The following is a 20505-nucleotide window of genomic DNA, read 5'->3' on the forward strand; positions in this document are numbered from 1 at the left end:
ACCAAGGGTCCTCTCAACATTTCACCTTTCCAAGGAATTCCACACCCACTACCCTGCTTGGTCCTTCAAATGTTCCTTTCAGTTATGACACCTCCACCATTTTACAGATGTGAACACTGAGCCAAAGAGACATTTGCCAACTGGCTTAACAATTACTTATTGAAAATACCAGTCCTAGAACGATGATGGTGGAGATACAAGAGACAGGAGTCCCTCCCCCTGTCTGGCCACCTTTCCACAAGGGTGTCATGTCTCCCTCTGTGATCTTCCCTCTCCAGGCTCCAGATTCTCATTTTCACAATAAGCAGATGTGCCTCGCCGGGCTCTGAGATGGCTCCCAGCCCAGACTCCAAAGGCTTGTGAGCCCTGTCCATGGCCTGTTATCTAGATGCCACCATTTCTCAAGTGAGGGTCACCTCAGCTGTCCCAAGCTCCCTTTGTCCACACTAATGTTGGAACAGGGGAGGTTTCGTTTAACTTTTTTGAGCTGATGGTTCATTGGATCAAAAGTAGTTTGGTTTTAACACCAGCTTGGAAAACACATGGTCTTCCCACTCTGAGTGGGTGTAAAGAGCACTGATTTACCCAGCTCTTCCCCACTGAGTGGGTCTGGGAAGGGGGTGAATGGGCTGGAAAAGTCAGATTCTCCTGGCTATTTATTAATTCAACAAATATTCATTGTGCCTTCATCATACTGGGTATTCTGCTGGAGACATCCAGCAAGTAAAGACAAGTCTTGGCCTCAGGGAGCCCCAGTCTGAGGGAGGAGATGCTACTATAGTTATGGATCCTGGTGCAAAAATAGAGTCAGGCTATACATCTAGGAGCAGATACACTGTCACGGTAATAATCGCTATGTGGGTAAGGGCCAAGGAGATGGGGAACAAGGAAGACATCCTGCTGGTTACTCTGACTCCTTGGCTCTGACTCCAAGATTGTTTCCTCCTTTAAGCCTGGTTGCCTGCAGCCTTCCAAGTTTCAACCAAGCCCAAGGGAAGGAGCTTGGTGTTTTATTTGGGTATTTTCTCCTAATGCAAATGTCTCTCTGGGCTCCTGGGAACCAGGCCTGTTTGAAGGTGAGACTGTGAAGCTGGCATGTAGCAGTCAGCACCTGGAGGGAAGAAAACCCACCGTCTCAGGGACCAGGCCCCAGCCCAGCAACACACCCCTCTTCCCCACCTCAGTCCGCTAGTCTCCAAGGGACACATCTGGCTAAGAGCTGGAGATGAGCAGCTGGAGATGAGCAGCTCTCCCAAGGCTCACCTGCTCGCTCTTGGGGATGTCACCCCGGGCCCCGGGCTCTGTTCCTACCTGTGCCGTGATCTCTAGGACAGGGTGGGGTGTCCTACTCCTACTGGGGCACTCCCCGCACCCGGGGCAAGGCTGAGCGCGGCAGCCACCTGATGTCTGCTCATTAAGACAGACTGATTTGGTCGAGGCTAACTCAAACAAAAATAGGCTCCAGGCAAACCCCGAATTACCAGGCTAAGGGAAGCCCAAACTATCCAGACAATATGTAGATTAGGGACAAATATAAATAATAAGTATATAAGAAGAGGTACAGGCTGAGGGGAGGCATATTCTTAGGGAAGGGGAGTAGGCCAGGGAGGGGCAGGAGGTTTTGGGAAACCCTGTGCAAACACGGGGCAGGGGAAGGGACCCCTCACACCTGCCTCATTCTGGGATGCTCTCTAGGAGGCCGGGGTGTGAGTCAGGTGCGCCTCCTGAAGGCCCGGTTCTCGGCCCTGCCAGGCTGCAGGGGGCTCTGTCCTCTGGCATCTGCCGGCCCCGCCCCGCCTCGGGCCTCACCTTCTCCAGGGCAGCTTCACCTTCTCCGAAACAGGATCCACTGCGCTCCAGCTTGAAGAGTCAGGCAGGGATCTGCGGGGCGGGGGGGGGGGGGGGGGGGGGGGGGGGGGGGCGGAGGGGGGCGAAGCTGAAGTCCTGTGAGGGAACCGGCCAGAGCTGGGCCCGAGGACAGAGCAGGGGTTTCTTCTTGCTTTCCTTCTGTTTAACTCCCCGCACCCCCCCGCTCCCCAGCAAATTCTTGTTCCTTTTGTCATCACCCTCTTTTTGATCCATGCAAAGGGTAAGAGTCAGGAAATCTGGAGTGGAATGATCATAGGCACACACGCACACACGCACACACGCACACGCACGGACCAGACAGCTGCGTGGCACACACTCCAGGGGGCGCCATTTACATAGAATACGGCAGGAATGCGCCCACCTCCCACCTGGGTGTGCAAAGTGGTGGCCCTGCTGCAGCTCCCCCTGCTCGGAGCCAACCCCAGGATCAAGCTGGTGTCATCCCACCCTGTACCTCAATCCCCTCCTCTTCACATCCCCACCCACCTCTCCACCCCCCTCTGGCCCCTCACCCTCCAGGCCAAGCCAGGCCTAATGGCCCCACCCCCGCAGGACGCTGGGACCCCAGATGGTGTCCCGGGCCACCTGGCAGGCTTATTGTTCCGCACACACGACGAGCCCTGGAGATTCGCTGCCTTTCTGATCAACCCTTGGCATTATCTGGTCCTCCTGGCTCTGCGCATGTTTGCTCTGAGTCCACCATCCAGGGCCAATGGCAGCCCCATCTGGCCCTGGGTGAGGCAGGGGGTACCCAAGGGACCCTCCCACTCAGCCCCACTTCTCACCCTTTTGATCCTCTAACCCAGGGCTTAACTGAAAGACTAGGTGTGTGATCACATAACAATAAAATGCCCTTCTGACCATGAAGGAGGCTAGGAGCTTCATCATCTTCGTTTTAGAGATGGGGGGTGAGGACTGAGGAACAGAGAGGTTTAGTCACTCCCCCAAGATCACACAGCTAGTAAGTGGTAAAACTGATGATCGAACTGGAGAGTCTGGCTCCAGAGCCTATAGAGTCCATACCCTTCACCATTCTTTGGTGCTGCCTCTGACACAGAAGGGGGGCCTACAGCTACCATCCTAGGGCTGCACCAACTGACACATGGCCACAAGCCACTAGTTGCTATTTGAGTTTAAATAAAGTAAAATTTAAAATTCAGTCACACTGGCCACTTTTCAAGGCCTTAATTGTCACGCAGGACCAGTGGCTACCCTACTGGACAATACAGAGCTAGAATACCTCCCTCATCATAGGAGTTTAATTGAGAGCAGTGCTTAGGAGTCCTTAACTTTAACCCCGGCTCTCCTGCTTACTAGCTGAGCAAGTGTGGGCAAGTCACTTAACCTCTCTGTGTCTGTTTCTTGGTGGGTCAAAGGGTGGTAAGAATAGTGCCGACTCCCCAGAGCTATTAGGGGGGTCGAATGAGAAAATGCATACGAAGTGCTCAGTCCAGTGCTTGGCACATAGTAGGTGTTCTAGAAATTCTGAGTTTTCATATTAGGAAGCATAGTTCGGTCCTTCATTTAACTAAGTAGGTAGCTAAGACCAGAGAAACTAAGCAACTGGCTCAAAGCCACGCAGTACATCAAATGTCAAAAGCTGGAGCTCCGGCTTTTATTTTTCCTCTGCCACAGGGCCTAATGCTACCACTACAGCTGATAAAGGACTTCCACATTTGACCCTCCCCAAAACGCTGGGAGGCAGTTAAATGGAGTTTTATCAGACACACACCCCACCCCCCCATTTTACAGATTAGGAAACTAAGACACAGAAAGGGTGAAGGAGCTTCTTCTGAGGTCGTGATGCCATTGAGTAGCAGGGTAGGTACATGTTAGTACTGGTCACTGTTCTTTCCCCTGGTCCATTCTCCACCGTCAGTGAAAATTAATGTGTGGGTGTTTGGGGGGGAGTGTTTGTGTGTGTTCTTCATTTGTTCACTGTGCAGAGTTCAGGGACCTATTGTCCACTATAGATAGAATATAAATTGCATAAATAATATTAATATGGTCTCAGTTATGTAAAAAGCCATATACAGAATAAAGATGGGAAGATAGATAATGCCATTTTAATGATTATCGTGGGCGATTGGATTATGGTGATTTGCATTTCTGTCTTCATATGTTTCTATTTTTCCCCAATTTCCTACAAGCAGTATGTATTAGTTTTACAATTAGAAGTAAACAAATGTGATTTTCAAATATATTTTTTAAAAATATTAAATTCCTCCAATGTTTCCCCTGTGGTCTCCTTGGCCCTCAAAACACTCAGGAGGCCTTCCCCGGGTTTGGCTTTGCCTGGCCAGGCCTGCCAGCAGACAGGAGGCCTGCATGTGCCTCTCATCCAGAGGCCCTCAGGTCCCTTTGCACTGGAGTGGGTTTGAATTTACTCAGCAACATCCACAAGCAATAAATGTCATACTGTTTTATTTTTTCAAGTCAAATAAATCCCGATCCCAAGTCTCCAATTGCCAGAGTGCAGAGAAATCGGCCTTAGTTATGTTTGGGAGGGGGAAGCCTCAGGTCACAGAAGAATCTGGGACCCAGGAGAAGAGGCCTGAGGCCTTGTGGTTGCCATGGTAATTGACTCCTGTCACCTTGGTTCCTGAACCCTGGGCCAGGCCTCTCTGGACAGCCTCTGAGGTCTCCACAGCAGCCCTCTCAATGACTACAAGTGGGCCTGGAACCCCCATGGGCCTCAGAGCTTATCATGCAGCTGCCACAAATATCCCCATCTGGCACACAGGCCAGAGAGACACAAGGCCCCAAACAAAGGCTCCCAAATCTCGGTCCTTCCCTGGCTGAGAGGCCTCTCTCCTTGCTCCCTCCTAGTCCAACCACTTTCCTCATTCCTTCTCCAATCCTCTCTCTCTTCAACCCTCCTCAGGATACCTCCACCTCCCAAATATAACTGGGGGGAGAGGGGGCGGGAATCCCTGCTGCTTTGACCACAAAACCCGAAGCTCTGGACGTAGACGCTGACCTCAGTTCCTTTCTTAGGATGGAGGAGGAGGAATGTCTGTCACTATTCCAAGTGAAGTGGGAAAAATACCAAATAATATCTCAGTATAGATCCTTCCTCTACAATTCATGCCTTGAGTGATGGCTTCTCAGCTCTTTCCTTGTGAGGTCAAATTGAGGCAGTCAAGCATTTATATGCCAAGGGATGTGGAATGGAGTCATGAAAGGCCCACCTCCCCCTTCCTAGGACTCAGGTGGGGGAAGGGGTGTCCGAAGGGGAAGCCCAGAAATTGGAGTCAGAGAGACTGAAGTTAGACCCAAAATTGGTGTTCATCAAATATCTTTTGTATGTGAGTCTAATCTTGGGCTCAGTCCTTCACATCTCGAAGCCTTACCATCTTTATCTGTAAAAAGGGCATCCATTCATTCAACTACTGTGTCATGATTACCACACACCGTTCCAGGCACAGAGGATATACCAGTGAACATGCCAACATCCCTGTCTACCATGTTAGTGGGTAAGATTGTTAAGGTTGTTATATCATATCAGGTCTAGTAGATGCTGTGGGTGCTCAGCCGCATCCTCTCATACTCACAACACTCTGACTTCTAAATGCAGCACCCAATTAGAGGGTGCCTTTGCTCAAGCCTTCTTTGCCTACCCACATAGCAACCAGAAGAGCCAGGGACTCCCAGCTCCCTGGGAGCAGCCCTCAGCCGGTGACTCACACAGCTGGTACATAAATACCCCGGTTCCCTCACCCCTCAGGCAGGATGTCTCTGAGGTGTGTGTCCCACACCAGCTCCCAGTTCCCCAGCAGGATTGGGCTCCAGTTCCCCACAGTCTCTGGATAAAAAAATGCATGTTATTGGCTGCCTTCCCTTCCCTATTATCACTTCCCCATTCTCTCGTGGGTGTTTCCTGGCATCACCCAATACTCCTTGCTCTCAGATACTTGTCTCGGGTCTGCTCTGGGGAAATCCAACCCAAGACATCAGATTATGGTTGGCGCTATTAGAACAAAATTAAAATGATACAAGGGGATGGAGAACGAGGAATGGTATCACTTTAGGCAGGATAGTCGGGGAAGGTCCCTCTGAAGAGATGTTCAGTTCAATCAAGGACCTGAGGGAAGCCAGCGAGGGAAACGAGTAGGTATCTGGAGGCAAGGGTGTTCCAGGCAGAGGGAACAGCAAGTACAAAGGCCCTGAGGTGGAAACACCTGAGAGCACTGTGATGATGGTAACACCTGCCCAACCAGCTTGTGGAAAGGATTCCTTGAGGTAGTCTGTGTGAACTGGAAATCCCTGGACGCGGAGTAGCTATTAGGGCTTTTTAAATTCCCTTTCTAGAGCCCACAAGCTCTTTTCAGGGACGGCTCAGCTTCTGCCCTGCCTGAGCTGCTATGCTCTGCACCTCCCCCCTCTGTGCTCACCCAGCCTCTCTGGCCTGGAGCAGGGCTTGGTTTTTCCAATAACTCATTAGTGCAGCTTTTGTCATGATTGAAGAAACAAAAGACCCAACAAGAAAACTGCATTCAGAGACATTACAGATTATTTATGAGAAAATGCAAAGCAGCCTCAGCACTGGAGGAAGGCAGGAAGGCCCTGGGGGAGCGAGGGTGGACTGGGATGACTTGGATCTGCCTGGTGCTGGCCACTCATGCCCCTGCCTGACACAGACACATCTCTTCTCTCCTCCCACCTCCCACTGCCAAAGCCAGCCATGAGTCATCGTTGCCCCAGCCACTTGATTTAATTTCACCCACTCATCCAGCCCTCCAGCTATTCATTTATTTATGTATTCACTGTTTCATTCATTCATTTAGACGTGTATTGAGGGCCTACTATGTGCCAGGCACTAGCTGATGTCACATTTATGGAGCGCAGACATGAGTCTGTCTCTTCCCAACCTCACCTGCAGGGGTATTACATTGGTAGCTTTAACATGGTGGCAGTATTTATGCTACAGAAATTGGCAAGGGGTCCAGAGCAGGGCCTTTCCCCCCAGAGACCTGGTTGTTAAACATTTACCAACACACCGCTGTACCAGGCCTTGGTGTCTCGGGCCACATAGAGCTGAACCCCAAGAATCAATGGCCTAATTCAGAGAAGGACATTGACTAAGTTTTTTTTTTTCCTAGAGACTTATTTATTTATTTGAGAGACAGAGAAAGAGAGAGTGCAAGTGGAGGAGGAGCACAGGGAGAGAGACAGAGAGAGAATCTCAAGGCAGCCCCCTTCCCCTGCTGAGAGCAGAGCTGGACTGTGGGGCTCTGTCTCAAACCCTGAGATCATGACCTGAGCTGAAATCAACAGTCAGGTGCTTAACCGACTGAGCCACCCAGGTGCCCCAACCAAGGTTTTTTTTTTTTTAAAGATTTTATTTATTTATTCATGAGAGACACACACACAGAGAGAGGCAGAGACAGGCAGAGGGAGAAGCAGGCTTCCTGAGGGAAGCCCAATGCAGGACTCAATCCTGGACCCCAGGGTCACACCCTGAGCCCAAGGCAGATGCTCAACCGCTGAGCCACCCAGGTGTCCCAAGGACAGAGAATTTAATTCTATCAGGTGAGACCTAAGAAGGCATTATATGTGGGGTGCACTTGAGCTGAGACTTTAGGGATAGATGAGATGTCAGCCTGAACGGAGAGTGTTCTGGGTGGTGGGAGCGGTTATAGCAAAGCTCTAGAGGAGCACCAGGCAGAGTGTGTTCACTCCACCCAGATAAAAATGCCGCAGCAGGAGCTTGCTCCCACCCACTACCTTCCCAATCACAGAGCAAATGTGCTCTGCCTTCTGGAGGAAAAAATTGATGTTGTAAGTGCTGGAACGTCCAGGAGAGACTGCTGGTTGGACAGTGGGTCCCAAGAGCCAAGGATGTGTCTCCTCCCTTCCCCTTCTCCCAACCTTCTCATCACCATTCCTTCTCAAGGAAAGTCCTGATCTATAGGGAAAATGTCTACAATGTGTGAAAGGGGCAGGCAAGAGGCCACCATCAACCCACCCTCAGCACCACCGACATCGTTACCACCAGTGTGAGCCATGGCGTGTAGGCACCAGGCTGGCCTCGCCATCACCCCGCCCATCAGTTTTCCTTGTGTGGCTCACTGGTGCTGTTAAGCAGCTCATACAGACATGCACGCATATGCTTGGCTTCCAGATATCAGGACAGACACCAAAGAAACCTACATGCTCCAAGTGTTCCAATAATCTCTACTGCATATAAGAGGAGGCTTCTCAAAGATTTCATATTTGCCACCTCTTTACTCAAGGAAATAGTTGAGACTTCCCCACATGTGCACACCCACAGATGTATATACACGTGCGTGTAGAAGCAAGTGGATATCTAGTATGCAGCCCCTGAGTGCCAAGCCATTACTCATGATCCAGCACGGGCAGGAGGGAAGCCACAGTCCATTTAGCCTCAACGATCCTGACCTGGTGAGCCAGTGGCAGCACACCTGACCCACATCTTCCCAGCCACCCTGCCAGCCTCACCCCACTTGTTTGAGAGGAACCGAGAACTTCCCACCAGGTCAAGGCAGCCTCCCCCTCACCTTCCCTGGTCTGTCACCAGCCCCCTCCAGGGAGGGGACATAGAGTGTGACAGTACATTGCATGTGTAGAACACCTCTTTGTCCTCAGAATACTGGCTTGTATGCTCTCACTTCATCCTGGCAACCCTGTGGGTGGGGTTAGTGTCTCCAATCTGCAGATGAGGAAGCAGGCCGTGGGCAACACACCCGAAGGTGAAGCTAGAACCAGAACCCAGGTGCTCTGATCCAGACCTTTCATCCACATAGCTATGCACTAAGTCCTAGATGCTGTGCCGAACCCCAGAGATTCAATCCTGAGCACCAAGAGCAATACTACTAAGTGCCAATAATAATAATAATAATAATAATGACTCAGCTTGATGGAGTACGTGTCCAACATGATCTCGACCTTCACCACATCCCCCTGAGAGGTACTACATTTACCCCCACCTTTCAGCCAAGGACACTCAGCATACCACTTGTGCTGAAGGAGTTCACCGTGAGCTCAGGGTCACTCAGGTCAGCCCAGGACCTCTACTCTTCCAGACGACTGAAGCGGAGGTTCTTGGGTGGGACGAAGGAGTATACTGGGAACATACTGTTTTAAAATGCTCTAGGGCAAAATAAATAAATAAATAAAGTAAAATAAAATAAAATAAAATAAAATAAAATAAAATAAAATAAAATAAAATAAAATAAAATAAAAAGCTCTAGGGCTGGGCAGCCCGGGTGGCTCAGCGGTTTAGCGCTGCCTTCGGCCCAGGGCATGATCCTGGGGAACCGGGGATCGAGTCCCATGTCGGGCTCCCTGCATGGAGCCTGCTTCTCCCTCTGTCTGTGTCTCTGCCTCTCTCTCTCTCTCTCTCTCTCTCTCTCTCTGTCTCTTATGAATAAATAAAGTCTTTACAAAAATAAAATAAAAATAAAAACACTCCAGGGGTGAGCAGTGTGTACTTTAGAACACAGGCACCTGAGGGGTCCCAAGGGCACACTGAGGGTCTTTGGGGACAGCTTTAGCAGTATTCTCTGGGCCTCAGCTCTCAGGCCCTGCTTTTGTCCTTTTCATGCCTACCCCCGCCCCCCCCCCCCCCCCATGTGAGCGCCTCTGCTCCATGGCTCTGATCACCATGCACAGGCTCTGATCACCACCCACACTCTGTGACAGACAGCAAGGTGTGAGGTCGGGCCAGTGCCCTAGAGTCAGGCTGCTGCTCCTTGCCTATGTGACCTGGGTGAGCTAACTCACCTCTCTGTGCCCCACCTCTTTGTAAACCAAGTCTAGTTATAGTGATAATACAGCAAATTCTTCCAGAGTGCTTACTTTCTGAGAGGCATTATTCTCAACACCTTACATGTATTAACTCACTTAATCTTTACCACATCCCTGTGAGGCTGGCTTTTAGCACAGGGCCTAGTGCACTGGGTGCACTTGGTAATTGTTAGCTGTTATGAGGTACACCATCAGCCCTGGGCTCCCTGAGGCTGCCCACCTCTGTGCTTAAAATTTAAAAGCTCCTGTGTTTATTGCAGTGAATGGCTCACCATTTCCCCCATGACCCAGGCAGATACCTGGGACCAAACCCTGAGCTCTAACTCTCCTCTTAGAATCCACATCCAAGTCCTGCAGGTTCTGCTTCCTCCACGTCTGTCATTTCCCTTCATCTCCGTCCCTTCTGTCCATTTCCTCCTCCCACCACTGTGGCTTCTTCCATGTGACTCTGCTGATTTCTCACCTGGATTATGCAAAGGCTTCCTAGAGCTCCCTGCTTCCAGCCCACACACCCTGCAAACCATCTTCTTGCTCTGCCAGAGATTTCCCAATCATAAATCCAGTGCAAATCCCTTTGTTGCTCTCCATAGCTTCCAGGATCAAGTTCAGATTCTTCAGCTTAGCACATGGCACTCTGAGAGATCTGGGCCCTGCCTTTCTTCCCTCGGCTCCCCCCACACACTGAAATATGGCCACTGCAGTCATGCCGGTTTATTCCTCTGGGCCTTTGGGCGTGTGTTTCCCAGTCTGAAGTGCCCTGCCCATCCCCCTTTGTCTAACCAATTCCCCACATCCTTCAGGATTCAGCTCAGGCTACATCTTTTCCCAGAAATCTTCCTGGAACTCTACTGATTACATTTCCTCCTTGCTCCTAGGGTAATATCCTTGACCCACTGAGATTATAGTGACAAATTCTAGGGGCACCTGGGTGGCTCAATCAGTTAAGCATCTGCCTGCAGCTCAGGTCATGATCTCATTGTCCTAGGATCAAGCCCCACAGATTCCCTGCTCAGCAGGAAATCTGCTTCTCCCTCTCCCTCTGCCCCTCCCCCTACTCCTGCTCTCTTTCTCAAATAAATAAATAAAATTTTCCAAAAAAATGACATTATTTGTGTGTTCTCCCACCAAACACAGATGTCACCTGGAGGCAGATGGCTAAAAGCACAGTCACTGCAGTCAAATGGCACCAGGTCCGCCATTTATTCATTAATTTCAGCTCCACCACTTAGTAGCTGTGTAATCTCGGACAAGTTACTTACCCTCTCTGAGTCTGTTTCCTTGTGTCCAGTATGAGGTTAATTACAGTACTTGCCACATAAAATAGGTGTAAGGATTGTGATATAGTAGGAAAAGTGCTTAGCACAGTGTCTGGTACAATCCAAGTACTCAAAAATGTTAGACATTAATTATGATACCTGGTACAAGGCGTTGTGGACAAATGAGCTCCACTGGCTTCTACTTAGGGGAAAGGCAGGCAAATAAGGTAAGGAGGTCCCAAATAAAGGAAGAAACTTTAAATAATGTAGGCAGACAAGAAGAATGACAAATGCCCACTACAATCTACCTCTTGCCTGCCTGACATCAACATACACCTTCTTCCATTCTTAAACTTACCCACCATAGGACCTCCACAATAACCTGCTTCTACCTAACATAATGTAATTTATTCCTCACAAATGAAAACTTATCCTTTTCCCCAAAGGGAGACAACCCAAAATCACATTGGTAGTTCCACCAGGATAACTGGCATACCCATTCTTCTTCCAATTCCATCATGATCTCATCTTGATATTCTATAATCTATGCAACAAATTGTAATACAGCCATCAAAAACATCACTATATAAAAATAATAGGGGATGAGGATGGGAGAAAAAAGGAAATTTTATTAAAATAGATCAACATACCTGTCTCAAAGCAAGGAGAACAATGTGGGTGAATACTGTAGTTCTCATTCCTGCATCTAATCACAAGACCATAGCTGGTATTTGTCATTTTATCCCTTCTCTCATTTGCCTATCACAAGTACATCAGCTGGTCAGACTTCTTTACCTGGTAGGCCAATCTTACCCTCTGTTGGGAGAAAGCTGAGTCTTAGATGGCATTGCCTGTTTGTGTTACTGTGGTCTTCTACTAACATTTACCACTTGACCTAGAAGTACTAAGAAATACCCCATCCACCTCCCTGCCCCATTGTTTCCCAGTGAAAATTAGAGTTGCCCCAGCCAACACTGAAATCCCCCTTGTGCATAAGAAATAGAAGGGCCTGGTGACGAACTCAACTTCCAGTTCAGAGGAGTCATTTTGTCCCCCTGGTGGAAGCATTTCTGCCTTGGGTATTCTGACTTCTAAATCAGTAAAGCCTGGGGATCCCTGGGTGGCGCAGCGGTTTGGCGCCTGCCTTTGGCCCAGGGCGCGATCCTGGAGACCCGGGATCGAATCCCACGTCGGGCTCCCGTTGCATGGAGCCTGCTTCTCCCTCTGCCTGTGTCTCTGCCTCTCTCTCTGTATGACTATCATAAATAAATTTAGAAAAAAAAAGAAAAAAAAAAAAGAAAAGTGGGAGGGGTCTGGACTGGAGATGTGAATTTGGGTTCCATCATTACCTTGAAATGGGGTGCCCCAGAGAGCCTAAAGATGAAGACAAGAAGGGGGAGCTAAGAACAGATTCCTGGGGAACATTGCCTTGCAAGAGTTCAGTAGGAGAAACAGGGCACTGGGGAGCCATGCAGGGTCGTGTGGTCTTTCTAGTAGAATCCAACCCTCTCTTTAATGACCCTTCCAACCTCTAGGTAAAAGCATCCCATCCAGGGGTAGGCATGTCAAGACTTCATTCTCCTTGGATAGAGCTCACATCCCCTAAGCCACATGTAGACCCAGTGTTACAACATAATAATGTTTTCCCAGCATTTCTCAGAAATTCTTTCTTGAGTTCAAAATCCCAAGAAAAGTGAGTCAAGAAAACCGAAAAATGGAAAAAAGTATTATAATTCCCCTGCAAGAATTAAAGCTTCATAATCAACAAAGAGATGTCTTTGGTTGTAGGGTCAACTGATGTCAAATTGAAAACAAAAGCTATAAACAGCCCTACTCCATGGAATTGAAGGTTAAGGTCAATATCTCTGGGAACTGGGACAGGAGCTCATAGGGGAGAAGCAGTCTTGCTTGTAGCTATTGGCATCATATCAACGTATGTTTGTAGTCCTTTGTACTGCCATGATGAGACAGTCTTACAAATTAAATAAATATTAAGAAGTTTATAGGCATAGTATACTTGATTCAAATCCTATTAGCAATATCCCAAGAAGTAAGTTTTGGAAGCAAAATAAGCCCTTAAATTGGCAATTTTGTTATGTAAAGTGCTGTTTGCCTTGCTTGGATCTGAATGTTACAGTCTTCAAATAGTAACCAGGCATGATCACTGACACTTGCCAGGGCTTGGATACTCACTATGGAAGAAATGTAAAGAGAAGAAAATAGGAATGTTGTAGAATTCTTGGACATGAAATCAGAAACTGGTCTAAAATCTGAATAAGCAAAAGCAGTATCAATTTCAGTGGCAAAAAAAAAAAAAAATCAAGACAAGCACACAATGAATTTTCATTGTTTAAAAAATAAAGAGAGAGGTGTGTGTGGGTGGCACAATCTGGTAGGCTACTGACTCGGTTTCAGCTCAGATGGTGATCTCAGGGTCTTGAGATCGAGCCCCGTGTGAGGGAGGCTCTGTACTCTGTGTAGAGTCTACTGAAGATTCTCTCCCTCCCTCTGTCCCACCCGCCTGTGCTCTCTTTCTCTAAAATAAATAAATAAATCCTTTTTTTTTTAAGGGCTTGTATGAAGCACCATGTGCCCTAACACCCAAACTGAAGACACTTTTGAACATTTGCTTGATGATTCAAACAATGTCAACAAAAAAAGGTTTTCTTTTTCTATATCTGGAATATTTGTTGTCAAATAAAGATCAAGACTGTTGGGTAGGGATCCCTGGGTGGCGCAGCGGTTTGGCGCCTGCCTTTGGCCCAGGGCGCGATCCTGGAGACCCAGGATCGAATCCCACATCGGGCTCCCTGTGCATGGAGCCTGCTTCTCCCTCTGCCTGTGTCTCTGCGCCTCACTCTCTCTCTGTGACTATCATAAATAAAAAAAAAAAAAAAAAAAAAAAAAAAGACTGTTGGGTAAATTAATGTTTAATGTGTTTAAAATTTTTCATTTAATATTTAATGAAAAAATTTTAATATTAAATATTTCTGTTATCTTATAATTTTCATTTGTCGTTAATTTTGTGTTCATATTTCTTTATTTGATGTTTTCTCTTATCAAATGTCTATTTCAGGTAGGGAGCAATTTTACATGCTGTTGAAATACATAATCTTGTCATAATAATGATAAACCATACATTTAACCTTATGTCTTTTTTTAAACAAAAGATCTCTAAAACTTTTAGCATAATCCTATTACAGAAAAATGATTCACTGTTTATTATTTATTATCACTCATTTAAAATATGTAAATGCAATGTTATGGAAAATACAGAATAATTTATGATTTCAGGAATTTCCAAGAATTCTCAGGATTCCAATTTCTCATTGCCAAACATCCCCAAATTAGTAGCTGTCAGAAATCTGGAAACAAGGGCACCTAGGCGACTCCGTCGGTTAAGCATCCTACTGTTGGTTTCTGCCCAGGTCATGATCTCAGGGTCCTGGAATCGAGCCCTCTGTTAGGCTCTGCACTCAGCAGAGAGTCAGCTTCTCCCTCTCCCTCTGCTCCTTCCCCTGACTTGTGCTCTCTCTCTCTTTCTCTCTTTTATAAACAAACAGACAGATAAATAAATAAATAAATAAATAAATAAATAAATAAATAAATAAATAAATAATATCTTAAAGAAAAAAAAAGGAAAGAAATCTGGAAACACTATGCAGATGTGTGGCATCACCCCTGGTTGGAGCCCTTGGGTATATCCAGCCACAGGGATACTGGAATAGGATGGAGAGGGCAATTTTGCCCCATACCAGTCCCAAGTAACTTCCATTTTATTAGGGTGAGTTCGTTCTTACTCTTTTTGCCTTTCCTCTTCATGTTGATTCATGTCACTCCCCACCATACACCCAGATTTGACAACACTCATTTAATAAGAATCCATTTCTTTCTTCTTATTTATTTATTTGAAAGAAAGAGAGAGCAGGAGCAGGGCTGGGGAGGGGCAGAGGGAGAGAGAGAAGCAGATTTCCAGCTGAGGAGGGAGCCCAACTCGGGGCTCAATCCCAGGACCCTGAGATCACAACCTGAGCGGAAGGCAGACACCCACCCAACTGAGCCACCCAGGCGCCCCGTAAGAATCCATTTCTTGTGCTCCCCAAAATCCTTACGCTCCGTGATACCATCTAATAACTATAACTACATCTAATAACTCCTCCTGGAGAGGAGGTGCCTCTCTGCTGGAGGCAATAGGATCTAAGGCTGACACACTCTAACTTCATCCTGATTATCTCCTCAGGCTGGAGAGGGCTGATATTAGCAAAATGCCTGCCCCAAACATCTGGTACCTCTGGGCACAGTGTAATGATAGCTGTGATCAGTGTCACTGTTCTTGGTAATCTGTTGCTTTGGTGCCCCCGATGCAGTCCGCCTCCATGCACCATGGCTTTGTGTACTCCCCTCCCACACTGATTCTGCACCAACCTGAGACCTGCCTTAACCAATAGAACATGGCGGAAGGGATGTTGGCTCAGTCCCTGGCTAAAATTCCTTAAGAAAGCCTGTAGCCCTGGTTTGTGCTAGCTTGCAAGGGCTGATTATTAAATTTTTAGGAATTTTATGAGTTGATCAACATCAAGTTGGTAGCTTGAAATTTGTCTTGCTGGTAGTATGGATATCACAGAAATTGGCAAATACTAAAAATCAAGGGCCTTCCCTCCATCATTCCCGTCCTTCCTTCCTTTTTCCTCCTTTTTTTTTTTTTTTTCTGTAAAGCCAGTTACCAGCACACCACTGCCTGATGGCTTCCACTTTGATCTCTTCTGAGCCCTGAACCACACATAAGTTCAGCCACCTTTCAGGAAAGACCACCAGGTGGAAAAGCCCCATGGGAAGGAAAAGACCCTAGGACTACATGAAGGAGAACCAAGGAAGCCAGATAAATGACCCAGTGAAGCCATTCCAACCAGCCTCCAGCCTTTTGAGCCCTCCTAGATGAAGTGAAGTGTCCCACCTACGGATGAAGAGGCCTTAGACATCCCAGTCTCGGGATCAGAGATGAGTTGCCCCTGGCATAACCTGTCTGAATTTCTGATCCACAGAACTGTGATCAAATCAAAGATTTAAACCATTAAGTTTTGGGGTACTTTAGGATGCATCAATAGAAAGAACCACCATCAATCCTGAGGCAAGGGGCCAGATGGACCTGTGTCCCTTGCCACTGTATCTTTATTAGCTGGCTTCTTATCTCTTTCCATATTACCTGGCTCCAGGAAGCACCCCAGCTCTCTATACCCCAAGGGGGGGTACCCTTTGGCCCTTGAGCCACTCCTATCCTCCAGGGATCCCAGAGGGCCCCCCTGCTCACATCCCTCCCCCATCCCGCTTAAGCAGACAGGGAGATGCAGAGTGAGGTTCTGCTAGGGAGGCCCATATGGAGCTGAGAGAGGAAAGGAGTCCCTTCCCCTCCCTGTTGACATTTGAAAAGGACAAAATTAGGAGGAAGGTAAATGTTACTGTTCTTTTCTCCCAGGGATGAGGGAAGAGAGAGGCTGACCTAGGGTTCTGATTGTTTCAGGTTTGGCAAGGGTGCTATGTTGGGCATGAGATCACTGTAGGATGAGAGGGGCATTGCTGGTGGGTTAGCATCCTGCTGTATTAATAATAGCATAGTGCTTGCCGTGTGCTAGGGACACCGATAAGGCTTTTACATATCTTGTCTCATTTAAACTTACAGTCCTACGTGGAGACTCCACGGTTACCTCTGTTTTCCCTCCAAGGAGACAGGGCTCAGAGAAGTCACCTGGTATGTTAAGTCTGCTCGGACTGTTGTGACAAAATTCCACAAACTGGGTTGTTTCGATGGCAGATATTTGTTTTCTCATAGTTTTAAAGTCTGGAAGCCCAGAATCAAGTCATTGGTGGGGTTGGTTCCTGGTGGGATCTCTCTCCTTGGCTTATATCATGCCTTCTCTCTGTGTCCTCACCTGACCTTCCCTCTGTGCACACATGAAAAGAGAGAGAGAGAGAGAGAGAGAGAGAGAGAGAGGGAGGGAGATTATGAGAAAGAGAGAGAGAGAGAGATCTGGTGTCTCTTCATCTTCTTATAAGGACATCAGTCCTATCATATTAGGGCCCCACCCTATGGCCCCCTATAACCTCAATTACCTCCTTAAAGGTTCTATTCCCAAGAATCCATGGCACCGAACAGGTTAAGAATTGTGTTCAAAAGCCAGTAAAAGGCCATGCTTAGCAGATCTGTGTGACCTAGACCAGGTGATACTGGCTAAGGGAAGACAGGACCAGTTTCAATGAAATCCTGGGTGCAGTTGGTGGCCTGGGGACCTGTTTCCTGTCTTCAAGGCTGGTGGGGCCACCTGCATATCCAGGACTGTGAGGCTGACCTGCACCAAGTATTTTGACCTGCTGGCCCTGGTTAGTAAGTGGGAAGGACTGATTCTAAAGTCAAGCCAGTGTACCCTTAATCCCTCTGGCTTCCGTCTTGGCCTTCACACTGGCGCTCCACCCCTTTTCCCCAGCACGTGTGGGCAGGCTGGGCATCGCCGGGAGCCAGGTGCCTGCTGCACCCAGAGGCAATTTATGAACTGTGGGTATTTTGTCTGTTTACTTGAAAGCACAAAAATTTGTCACTTGTGTGGGTAATTTGCTGCTAATTACGAGCTTACAATCTGCAGATAGGAAAATCAGGGCCAACGTGCGCTTCTTGAGGAAGAGGAAAATTATCCCAAGTACTGTGTAATTATACACTTAGCGGGCACAGTGCTCCCAGCCCTCACCCTTCCCATGAAGGGCTGACAGTGCAGGGTGAGTTTGCACACATGCCCACTGAGGCTCCCCCCTGGGGAGGGGAGGCCTGCCTGCTGCCAAAGCCCTGAGACACGAGGCCGCTCAGCCTCATTCCTTCCCTCCTCTGCTGAACCCAGAACAGAGATGAGGAAAAAAACTGGGGTACCTCCCTCAGGGAGCATCTGGTCTGATGGAGAAGACACAGATCCTGTCCATAGGAGCACTGCTCTGACTGGGGGTACAGGAGGCCTGCCCTCCTCCAGCAATCCCTGATCTGACATCGGGCCAGATACCAGGTGAGAGCCATGGGGGAGCCCTGCGTCTGTCAGACAAGGACCCCCAAGTTTGGTGGGGAGGGAGTGCTCTTGCTTCAGGGAGCTCTCTGATGAGAAACGCATGGGTCCTTGGGAGACCCTAGTTTCATGGGGAGAGACACAAGCTCCTGCTTACAAAGGCTCCAATTCCTTTTTTTTTTTTTTTTTAAGTAGGCTCAGCATGGGGCCCAATGCAGGGCTTGAAATCACAACCCTGAGATCAAGACCTAAGCTGAGATCAAGAGTCAGATGCCAACCAACTGAGCCATCCAGGCGCCCCACAAGGGCTCCAATTCTGATAGAGGAGAAACAGCTGCTGCCCTCAGGAAGCACTTGGTCTGATGGGAGAGGCAAGCTCTTGCCTCGAGGAGTCCCTGGTCTGATGGTGGAGACAAATGCCTACTCTCCGAGTACAATTTGATGGGGAGACAGAGCCCCTGATTTACAGTTGTCTCTGAGCTTCTTTCTGTCCATCTCCATGAAAAAGGATCAATGTGACAGTGAGACTCAGGTTAGCACATTCATCACCCCACCCCACTCTGGAAGGTCTTTCCCAACCCCCAAAGCCTTGCTGTAGATATACTCTGCACCGTCTCTTCCTAGACCCTCATACCTTTCAGATCTCTTCCAGCCATCCCTGGATGATGAGGCAGGTGATCCTAGAAAATCTCTCTCCTTTCTTTTCTTCTTGATCCCTTTTATTTGCTGCCCTAAATCATTCATGATTTTCAATAAAGGCCTCTGTGGTCCCCTCCCCCTCCCCCTGCAGAAAATACTATTTAACAGAAAGGTGACAGTTATGTAATTTAGTCTCGGTCTCCATTATTGATGAACTTGACCATGAAATATTTAGGCTCCTCCATGTTCCACCATTCAGGGTCTGACAGTAACAGTGTCACATTCCAGTTTATCCTTGTGGAAAACGTGTCAATCAGAAACACCCTGCCTCACCCTCTAAAGCTGCATACCCCTGCTCAGCACAAACCCCAGCTCTCTCACTTCAGGGATCAACCTAGGAGCCCTTCTGGATAGGAAGGGTTGTTTTGTCCCCAGAGATCCCATCTCACCTTCCTGCCAGCAAAGTGGCCAGAGCCATGGAGGAGCCTATGAATTCAAGACCGTATGAAATAGAAGGGAAAGAGAGGGAGGGAGGGTAGGTGGGAGGAAAGCATCAGGTCTTCAGTATCTGTAAGCGCTGGCATTGTGTTAACTCGTTTAAAAATTTCTCCCACCAACTCCATAAGGTAGGTATTGTTATAATCCATTTGCATTTGAGGAAACAGGGGCTCTGAGAGGTAAGACGCTTTCCTAAGGCCACTCAGCTAGCCGGTGGTAGAGCTGAAATGGAACACTGATGGAGCTCGCAAGCCTCTGTTGTTTCTACCCCATGGTGGGAACAGATCCTGCCAGAAGACACAGCTTGGTCAACATAACACTCATTCAGTGACTACCCGTCCCACGTTCTTTCTGTTCTGGATCTTATTTCTTGGCTGAGAATTCCAAGTGCAGTGAGAGGGAGACAGGAGAGGAAAGAGAAGACAAAGTACTTGTCCTCAAAGAGGACAGGGTTCTAGCCTAATGGGGGAGACTGTAGCCTTGAGGTGTCAATGTTACTCTTCTCCCGAGTGGGAATGAGCTGCAACTGGGGAAACTGAGGCCTGAGTATAATCTTCCTGCCCTGGATGCCGGAAGGAAGAACTTTGGGCCTTTTAACATGGCACAACCTTTCAGGCTGTTCTGTAACCAACCCCCTGGCCATGCTGAGCCCCTAAAAGTCATTGAGAAGATCTCCTTCCTCCTAGCTTTGCAGGTCCACCGTCTGTGTGTCTGTCACTGGCTGCAGATGATTGATAAGCAGCTCTGGTGTGTGTGAAAATATGCACTAGGCTAATTGCATGCTAATTAAACAGATGAGGCCATTACGGCTGCTTGGGGCCCATCTGTGCTCTGGGCCATCCCAGGGTGGCTGGCAGGGCTGGGGTCTTTGAGATACTAAGGACCCCAGGCCGGCTGGGTGGGGTGGACAAGGTGACCCTCAGAGGGAGCTGAAATGTCAGGCTGAAGAGGACTGGCAAATGGAGTTTCCAGGCATTTGAATATAAGGAAGAGCTTTCTAACCATGAGTCACCAGCAGTTGACTAATGGTAATGAGCTCCCCGTTGTTGGAGCTAAGCAAGCAGATAAATGAGGATCCCTTCAGCATTTTGTAGAGAAAGGGGTGAATGAATTATGTCATTGCTTCCATTGCCAAGATTCTATGTTCCTATGATACCGGACTAGCGGCTCTCAGCTTTCCTGCCACCCCCTCAACCATCTCCTGCCCACACAGGGAACAGGGAGGAATCTGGAGATCTGCTTCTCCCCACCGAATGAGGACACATATGGGAGGTGCCCCGTGGGTCCCAGAGCTCAGGAAGGAGAGATGGGACCCCGTGAAGATGCCCCCGTGTCTCAGCCCCCTTCCTGCCCCTGCAGGAGAGAGGCTCCTACCAGGGTCTGGGAACGAGCTCATTTCATTTCACTGTCTGGCGCCTCATGTGTAAATATTT

This window comes from Canis lupus, chromosome 12 (genome assembly GCF_011100685.1).
Source record: "Canis lupus familiaris isolate Mischka breed German Shepherd chromosome 12, alternate assembly UU_Cfam_GSD_1.0, whole genome shotgun sequence".
Taxonomy (NCBI): Eukaryota; Metazoa; Chordata; class Mammalia; order Carnivora; family Canidae; genus Canis; species Canis lupus.